The following is a 9,895-nucleotide window of genomic DNA, read 5'->3' as shown; positions in this document are numbered from 1 at the left end:
TGTAAGAAGACAAATTCCAGCATGTTTACCAGAGGGTTGTAATAAAGATTAGATATATAAATCTTTAACAAATTAGAGGATCATATACTTGACTAACTCCTTTGTAGTCACAAAAAATGGGTAGCAATGCCAATCCTTTAAAAAAAAGGTACAAACCCTAACACAACAATAATTAAGTAGTATGCAATTATGATTCCTGGTGGAAAATGGGATGCACCTCTTAGAATGTGTGAGTGGTAGCCTTGTGAGCTTTCCTTTTTTTCTTTTATAATTAATAAAGACATTCTTAACAGATGCCAAAGAGAGTCCAAGCTGAAAGTGGAAACAAGAAGATGAGGTTTTATACATTTTATCAGGAAAACTTGACTTGACTTGTCACTGATAAGTAAGTGCCCACTTTGTTCTTTCTTTTTTTTGGGGGGGGGGTCCGGTCATGGGGCCTGAACTCTGGGCCTGGACGCTGTCCCTCAACTCTTCAGCTCAAGGCTAGTGCTCTACCACTTGAGCCACAGCACCACTTCCGGCTTTTTTCTTTTTGCTTATATGGTGTTGAGGAATCGAACCCAGGACCTCAAGCATGCAAGGCAAGCGCTCTACCACTGAGCCACCTTCCTAGCCCCTACTTTGTTCTTTCTTGGAGTTAGTTGCTTTTAAACTTTTGTTCCTGAAAAAATCCTTTGTTCAGAGGAAAACAGTCCTAACATAGAGGAGCAACAGTTTTCTTCCTAAATGGGAGAATCTTTGGTTGGTTACAGTGAGATTCCTTGTGTTCTCAGGCCGAAGGCAGCCTCTGTAATCTTGGGTGAGGGGTGAGTTAACTCTTAACCAATTAGAATAGGAGCAAACTCAATCACATACAGTCAGGACCTTTGCTTTTGCTTGCAGATCTTACAAAAAAAAAAAACAAAAACCAAACTGCTTACTCCAAAGAGATGAGGACAGGCTGACTAGAATGGAAAAGTGCATGTTCTGGAGGTTTTGTTTATTTATTCACATTGTATTAATGTGGTTATTTCATCTGGAGATAAAAAGTTAAATTCATTTCTGTTACAACCCAAGGACTTGAAATAAAAGGAGGAGAAAGCAAAACCATAAAGTGTTAAAATTAGAGTATTGAATATGTATAAAATTTATGTATACCATATAATAGTATATTTAATATATAGCATATAGCATATACTATATAATATACAATATAGTATAATTGTATACTATATTATAGATATAATTATATATTGTATATAATTATATATGTTATATATTATAAATATATAATTACATATAACTATATATAAATAAATTCATATACACATATATGTGTCTACATATGGATGTTGTTGGGTGCTGGTGACTCACATCTGTAGTCCTAGCTACTCAGGAGGCTAAGATCTGAGGATCACAGTTTAAAGCCTGCCCAGGCTAGGAAGTCCATGGGACTCTTTTTTGTTGTTGTTGTTGGTCATGGGACCTGAACTCTGGGCCTGGGAGCTGTCCCTCAGCTCTTCAACTCAAGGCCAGCGCCCTACAACTTGAGCCTCAGCACCACTTCCAGCCTTTTCTGCTTATGTGGTGCTAAGGAATCGAACCCAGGGCCTCATGCATGCAGGGCAAGCACTCTACCACTGAGTCACTTTCCCAGCCCCTCCATGGGACTCTTATATCCAATTAACCACCAAAAAGCCAGAAGTGGAGCCATGGCTCAAATGATAGAACATTAGCCATAAGCAAATATAAGCTTAGGGAAAATGCCCAGGCCCTGAGTTCCCCAGGACCAGCACCACAGAACAAAATGAAAGGACACATTTTTCCCTTCCTTTGTAGCAAATAGGAAAAGGGCCTGATAAGACACCATAGTTGTAGCCAATATCCCAGCAAGAGTATTATTTAAAATCTTCTTCTTGAGTTAACTTTCCATGTAAGATATCTACTTTTATACAGACACAAACTGAGATCTATTACTTGATAGAAGAGACTTGAGGGGCTGGGGAGGTAGCTCAGTGGTAGAGTGCTTGCCTTGCATGCATGAGGCCCTGGGTTCGATTCCCCAGCACCACATAAGCAAAAAGAAAAAAGCTGGAAGTGGCGCTGTGGCTCAAGTGGTAGAGCGCTAGCCTTGAGCTGAAGAGCTGCGGGACAACGCCCAGACCCAGAGTTCAGGCCCCGCGACCGGACCCAAAAAAAAAAAAAAAAAGAAGAGACTTGAATTTAAACAGTTACATTATTATAATGTCAACAGTATAGATTCATAACTAACTTGTCTAGGCGTAGAGTCTCGAAAATGATTTAACATATTTAGATTAGATTTAACATATTTAGATTATTTTCTTCTCTTCCCTTCTAAAATATTCCAGAAAAGATGTGATGGTCATATACAATTTTTGGTTACACTTAATGTCTGAAGGAGTGAGCGTGCTGGGTTCCCTGTTTTAGGAGCCAAGAGCCCTCATCAAGGATTCTCTGGGAACTTCGAGATGGAGCAGAGATGCCTCTTTCCTGATGGTATAAATGGAGCTCGTGGTAGGTGGAGCTCTTGGTTGCTGGTGGCTATTGGTGTGTACCAGTCTTGGAGGACTAGGCAAAACTGGACCAAGACTTGTAGAGCAGGCAAAAGTCCCCCTATGCTGGAGATAAGAGGCTCACCAATTTTTCCTGTTGGGGCTAGTTTTGAACCATGATCCTCAGATTTCAGCCTCCTGAGTAGCAATGATTACAGGCATAAGCCACAGGTGCCTGGCTTCCCTCATGGATGCTTGGGATCGATAATCTATAGAGTAGAAATCAACAAATGAGTTTACTGGCTGAGGGAGGGAAGCATATAGTGTATATAAACAGCTGAAGGAAGGTCTCATTCAGAAGCCACGACACCACGAGAAGAGGCTTCCTGATAGCATAGATGCCCAGAGCTGGATGCTGGTGTGCTCAGCAGAGTGTGGAGACAAGCAAGACAGGCAAAAGGCAGTAGATGTGGCTTTGGAATAGCCTGGAAGGTCATGTAGGAGGAGGGACGGGGAAGTGACATTGATGGGCGTGTGATGCTTCCCTGTGTTCTGTTTTTAGATATGAAGTCATGTGAGATTGACCTGGAGCTCTGTGGTGGATGGGCCAGAATGTGTCAACAGTATGGGCTCCCAGCTCCATGGCTGCCCAAGGAGTGTGAAGACCACACCCCCACGCAGGCTGCCAGGTGCACATCCTCCCCAAGATGCCCGCGGTCTGGATGCCCTACCACTCCATGGTCTTTGAAGCTGCTGGAATATCTCCTGTAAGACCTGGACCCTGAGTGGGTCAGGGTCAGCCTCTCCTTCTGATGCCTCTGGCCCAAAGCCCCAAAGCCAACAACTGCTCTAGAACTTGGGATCCATTGTAAAATAATTTGCCACCATACTGACTTTGCTTTTGCAAGCTTTAGGCTTGCTACTCCTGACTGATCACAGTAGCCATGTGTGGAATGAACTTGACCTTCCACTTGTTCACTCAGGGTTCTTTCATGTCTTTGGCTTCTTTCCTTTCTTTTCTTTCTCTCTCTCTCTCTCTCTCTTTCCCTCCTACCCTCCCTCCCTCCTTCCTTCCTCCCTCCCTCTGGCCCTCCCTCCATCTCCCTTTCTCTTTCTCTCTCTTCCTTCCCTCCCTCCTTTCTTTCTTTCTTTCTCTCTTTTTTTTTTTTGTGTCAGTCATGGGCATGAACTCTGGGCCTGGGCGCTGTCCCTCAGCTCTTCAGCTTAAGGCTAGTGCTCAACCACTTGAGCTATAGCACCACTTCCGGCTTTTTCTGCTTATGTAGTGCTGAGGAATTGAACCCGGGCTTCAGGCATGCAAGGCAAGCACTCTACCACTGAGCCACCTTCCCAGCCCCATCTTTCTTTCTTTCTTTTTCCTTCCTTCCTTCCTTCTTTCCTTCCTTCCTTCCTTCCTTCCTTCCTTCCTTCCTTCCTTCCTTCCTTCCTTCCTTCCTCCCTCCCTCTCTTTCCTCCCTCTCCTTCCTCCCTCTCCTTCCTTCCTTCTTTCCTTCCTTCCTTCCTTCCTTCCTTCCTTCCTTCCTTCCTTCCTTCCTTCCTTCCTTCCTTCCTTCCTCCCTCCCTCCCTCCCTCCCTCCCTCCCTCCCTTTCTTCTTTTTGTGTGCCAGTAGTTGGGCTTGAATCCAGGGCGTGCTGTACCTTACCTTTTTGACTCAAAGCTGGCTCTCTGCCACTTGAACCACAATTCTACTCTGGCTTTTTGCATGTTAACTAGTCTCATGGACTTCCCTGGTCTGGCTTTGAACCACAATAATCAGATCTCTGCCTCCTTAGTAGCTAGGATTTCATGTAGGAGGAGGCTTGCAGCTTTTCTTATACTTTTAATTTTGTTTTTTTTAACCAAAGACAAGAGTGGGTAGGGACCTGCAACAATTGACATGAACTCCTGGAGCAGGGATGGCCCAGGATAGAGGAAATGATAATGAACTATTCAGTATCTTTGTTTGGTAAAATTTTCTCTGAAATAATGTGAACTACTTTCTTTCTCTCTCATTATCTTTATAAAACACATGGATTTGTCTAGATCTTTGAACTGGCAAAGTTGAATGAATGAATTTAGTAAGAGCAAGGGACTAATTCACTTTAGAAAACTCCCTCGTGTTTAGCATTTTTTCTTCCTGTTTAGGCTTGTTCCTGTTTGGTTTTCCTTCATTTTTAGTTATGTTTAATCAGATGTTAAAATTCCAGCAAAGTTGCAATATATTGATCTTCTTCCATGGAACTCTACCAGCAGGAAAGTGGCCTTACAGTGCTATTTGTGAGTTGTTTGTTTTTCTCCATACTTATTATTAAAATGTTTTTTTATGGTACTGGATGTGAATTAGGTGCCTCATGCTTGCTCAGTTTGCTTGGTCACTTTGCTGATACTCTACCACTTGAGCCACACCTCCAACCCTGGTTTTTTATTTTTTTATTTTATTTTATTTTATTTGTGAACATACTGTACAGAGGGGTTACAATTACATGGGCAGGATAATGCATACATTTCTTACCAAGTATTGCAGCCTCCTCCTTTGTTTACCCTTCACATCCCTTCCCAGCCTCCCCCCCCCCCCCCCACCGACGTTGTAAAGCTCATTTTTGACATGACAACTTGTACTTCTCATTGTTGCAACAGGTCCACCTGAATCCTTAAACGACTTGTTTTCCCCATCTCCTCCACAAGTTATACTGACATCAAATATAGTGAAAGTGGGGGGTTATACTGTGGGGGAGGGACATACAAAGCAACAAAGAAATAATCTTATAAATGCGTTAGAAACACATGCATGAAAGAAAAAAAACATTAAAATACATATCTAAGGGTTCATTTTCCTAACATTACATTATCCGACCTTTTCCGCTTGACTCATACATATACTAGATATTGCAAATAAGGGAAACCATGGGATCTGTGTTTCTTTGGGCCTGGCTTACTTCACTTAATATAATTTTTTCCAAGTTTTTCCATTTCCTAACAAATGGGGCAATGTCATTCTTTCTGATGGAGGCATAGAATTCCATTGTGTATATATAGCACATTTTCTTGATCCATTCATCTACTGAAGGGCATCTGGTCCAACCCTGTTTTTGCTGGCTAATTTGAAAGTGGATGCTAGTGAACTTTTCTGCCCAGGTTAGCTTTGAACTGTGAGTCTCTGATCTCAGCCTCCTGAGTAGCTAGGATAACAGGCATGAGCCTGTTATTATTTGTCCAACTATTAATTGATAACCAGCCATTTCTTATGGCTAGAAGCCTACCTGAAGCTATAGTCTATCATTTTTGCAAGTTCTCCCCTGTTTCTTGCCTTCACAGGTGTCCAGATTAAGGCAGTGACATGAATTAGAGTGGAACAGGACTGAAGTAGCCATCTTGAAATTGCAGATAATCTGGCATCTGTGGATTTGTGTCCACAATAAACTGACTATTAATCAAATATATTCTGGAATCCAACTAGCCTTTGAGCACATGCCTTTACTCTCAGAGTTACAAAATTAAAGTCTTTTAGTTACTATGTCTTAGACAATTCAGATTCTTCCTCCCAAGGGATGCGGGGCATTTTCCAAGGTCACCTCTGTGCGCAGGCATAGAGTTAGGAAGGCAATCATTGGTGAAAAGACCTTACATTTTCAGGTTCATTTTTCCCAAGTCAGGCTTTGGCTTTTGATAAAATGTTAACAGGGAGTTCTATGCTTTTAAAAAGAAACAAATAGTCTGAAAAAGAAACAAGCATGGGCTGGGAAAGTGGCTTGGTGGTAGAGTGCTTGCCTAGCCTGCATGAAGCCCTGGATTTGACTCCTCAGTACCACATAAACAGAAAAATAAGTAAAAGAAATAAAATTAAAAGAAAAAAACTTTTAAGTTAGAAGATTTAGGTTTAGAGGATAACAAAAAACAAGCACAACAAAGTGCTAGGGATAGGGGAATAAGGGTCCCATCTCTGAAAATGCTTTTTGGTACAAAATAATGGGTGTCATTATGAATTTTAATATACATGTATATTGTATATTGATCATATTCACTCCTCCATTACCTTCTCTTGTTTGCCCACCATCTCTTATTCCTGGCCCCCTTCCTCTGAGGAAATTTTTCTGTGTGTGTGTTTGCTGGTACTAGGGCTTAAACTCAGGGCCTGGGCTCTGTCTTTTAGTTTTTTCATTCAAGGCTGGTGCTCTACCATTTGAGCCACAGCTGCACTTCTGGCTTTTTAGTGGCTAACTGGAGATATGCATCTCATGTACTTCACTGCCTTGACCAGCTATGAACTTTGATCCTCAGATCTTAGCCTCCTGAATAGCTGGGGTTTAGGTATGAGCCACAGGAACCTGGCCCTGAAGAAACTAGTGTATTAAGAGACATAAGCCTGTCAACTTGGTTGTAGTTTAGGATCTGTGTTGTCCTTTAACTGCCAGACCTGTGAGTGGAGTTTCTGTACACCTGTCAGGCTCACTTACTGGACTCATGGGACTTGAGGCTAGAGCCTATATGAAGAAGGCAAATTCTGCTGGGCACCGGTGGCTCACGCCTGTAATCCTAGCTTCTCAGGAGGCTGAGATCTGAAGATGGCAGTTTGAAGCCAGCCATGGCAGGAAAGTCTGTGAGCCTCTTATCTCCAGTTAAGCACAGAAAAAGCTGGAAGTGGCATCGTGGCTCAAGTGGTAGAGCGCTAGCCTTGAGAAAAAGTAGCCCAGGGTCAGTGTCTAGGCCCAGAGTTCAAACCCCAGGACCAGAAAAACAAAAACAAACAAACAAAAAGGCAAATGCTCTGTGACAGACTTCAGTGCCATGGAGTACCTCCTGACAGCCTCTGAGGAAGTTTCTAGAAGTTCCTTCCCTTTGGACCCCATCTCAGCTATGTGCTGAGGTGTGCCACAAGAAGATTCATTCAAGTCCAGAATAACAGGGGTGCTTGGAGCAATGAGAGGCTCTGATGAGAGCTGGCATCTCTTTGACACCTGTCTGTAAAGGAGGGGGGGGGACAGAGGACTACTTTATCCCCTGATGGAGGTGGCAAAGTCACTGTGCCTCCAAGTGACACAGCACTCCGGAAGTTTAGCAAGAGAGATTGATGCCCAGCCTGTGTGTCAGCCTCGTTCTCTGTGGTTGGCCGGTGGTGTGGCTCCTGACTACCTGGGAGCAGGCTGTGTGCTTGGCATAGATTCAGCCTGTGATCATAGCAGTGGGGTGCAGTAGACTTCTTGTGACCCAGACACTTCTGATCATGAATACAGTCCCCAAGAAGTCCCCTGGGGAGCAGGGAGCATAGGACACCAACTCACAGAGTTGAGAGAATGAGACAGCCTGAGGAACTGTTCACACACTTGAGGAAACTCCTGGTCTCTATCCTCAGCATTTAAGTCTTCCCCACTTAGAACTAGGAAGAGGGTGAGAATGCTTACTCCTGATTTTTCCTTCCTTCCTCCCTCCCTCCCTCCCTCCCTCCCTCTCTCCCTTCCTTTCTCCCTTCTTTACTTCCTTCCTTCCTTCTTTCCTTTCCTTCTTTCCCTCCTTCCCTCTTTTTCTCCTTCCCTCCTCTCTTGCTCTTTCCCTCTTTCTCTCCCTTTCTCCCTCCTTCCTTCCTCCCTCTTACTGCCTCTTTTTTTTTTTTTAATCTCAGGATCAAGCCCAGGCCTCTCACAGGCCAGGCAGGTACAGCAGCGTTGAGCTCCATTCCCAGGCTCACTGCTTCCTCAACTTCTATAGTTGTTTTATTAGACTATGAATTTGTGTTTGTCGATTGATTCTGTCTTCTGATTCTCTTTTGACCATAGTCTTTTCCAGGCAGCTTAACCCCCAATGAAAGAAACTCTTTGGTATTAAGGGGCGGAGGGGGGTGGGAATATAGGCCTTCTTTTGAAAATTTGCCCCTAATGTTGGGCCCTTTAACATTTGAAAGTGGGTGAGATTACCACTCCTCTGCCCTCTACCTACACTTGGCATTTTATGGGGAGACTACTGGAGAGCGGGGGACCGTTCCCTCCCCAGAGCGAGGTGGAGGCCTGCCAGTTTAGCAGAAGAAGCTCATTTATTGAAATTAAAGGAGTCCAAGGAATAACGTCACCCCAAGGACTAATGCTCTAGTATGCTGACTTGTAAATTAAAGGCACTTGGGAATCAGCAGATCATGGAGGAGGCTTTAGTCTGAATTTCCTTTAGCTACCCAAAGTCCAAATTGTATTGCTGAAGGAATGCAGTTGTCTTTGATCTCCTTGCTTGAGACACCTTTAACCAGAGATTAGGACGCCAGAGCGGCGCCACTGTACCCAGACCGTCCTTTTCACAGCTGTTATTGCTTGTTCTTTGATCAGCTTCTATGAGACAATTTGTAAACTATTATCCATTGCATTCTCTTGAAAACCCTTCATGAACCTTTGGAATTGCCCACATCCCTCCATTTCCCTCTCCCCTAGAGGGAGGGGTGAGGAAGTTTCTGAATCTCACTGGGTTCCTGGGTGGTCACCTTCATGGGATGTCCTGTGCACATGGCTGTATTCGTATGTCTTCTCTCCTATTAATCTGTCTAGAATGCACTCATTTCAGTGAATGCTCAGGAGTAGGGGTAACTGCCCTCACCCCTTGTGAGGTACAGCATGTGGATAAGGAGCTCATATGAGAGGATGTTAGGGTCTGGGGTGATACAGGACAGTGCAGCACTGGGAACTGTAACCTCATACCTGCCGTTTCTTCTAATGGCTCCTGAGGCTGGATGCAGCTAGGAAGGGCTGGGTAGGCGTGGGGCAGGGCCTTCCTGAGGGGAACATAGGAGGGAACATAGGAGTTCAAATGTTTAGACAAACCCACTAGCCATAGGGGTAGAAGAAGTGGGGCCGTAGGGGAGGTGGAGGAAACCAGCAACACTCAGACATTGGGCCAGGGTTGCTGTTGCATGAACTGCAGCAATTATAGGCACAGACCGACTTCCCCTTGGAGCCTTGGCCTAGGGGGGAAGTGAGCTGCATGCAGTTGTGTTTTCTTGCCTTCCCTGAATATAAGACACAGCACCTCACAGCAGGGCCCTGGTAGTGGAGCTATTATCAGTGAGACAAAGGAGCATTGGGCAGTTGTCCCCAAACCCGGTCTGTCATCTGACCTACCATACTTGAGTCTTTAAAAATCTTTTTTAAAGAACTCTTAAAGTGCAGAATGCTGGGGCATGCAAATCCTAATGAATTGAAACTTGTGTAATTTCTGTATCACAAAGTTTGCCTGTTTTAAACACATTGTGCAGCCATCATAATCCAGAAAGATCTTCCTTCCCTATCTATTGTAGCCAAACCCCCAATTCCTTATATCCCCTGCCCCAGAGTATGGGCAATATTTCTGTAATTTGTCTCTTAACATTGCTTGATAAACTGAGTTATATAAGATGTGGTCTTTTGGATTCAGTTGCCTTCACTTG

This window comes from Dipodomys spectabilis, unplaced genomic scaffold (assembly GCF_019054845.1).
Source record: "Dipodomys spectabilis isolate Male_0828 unplaced genomic scaffold, ASM1905484v1 ptg000141l, whole genome shotgun sequence".
NCBI lineage: Eukaryota > Metazoa > Chordata > Mammalia > Rodentia > Heteromyidae > Dipodomys > Dipodomys spectabilis.
This window is presented reverse-complemented; position numbering follows the sequence as displayed.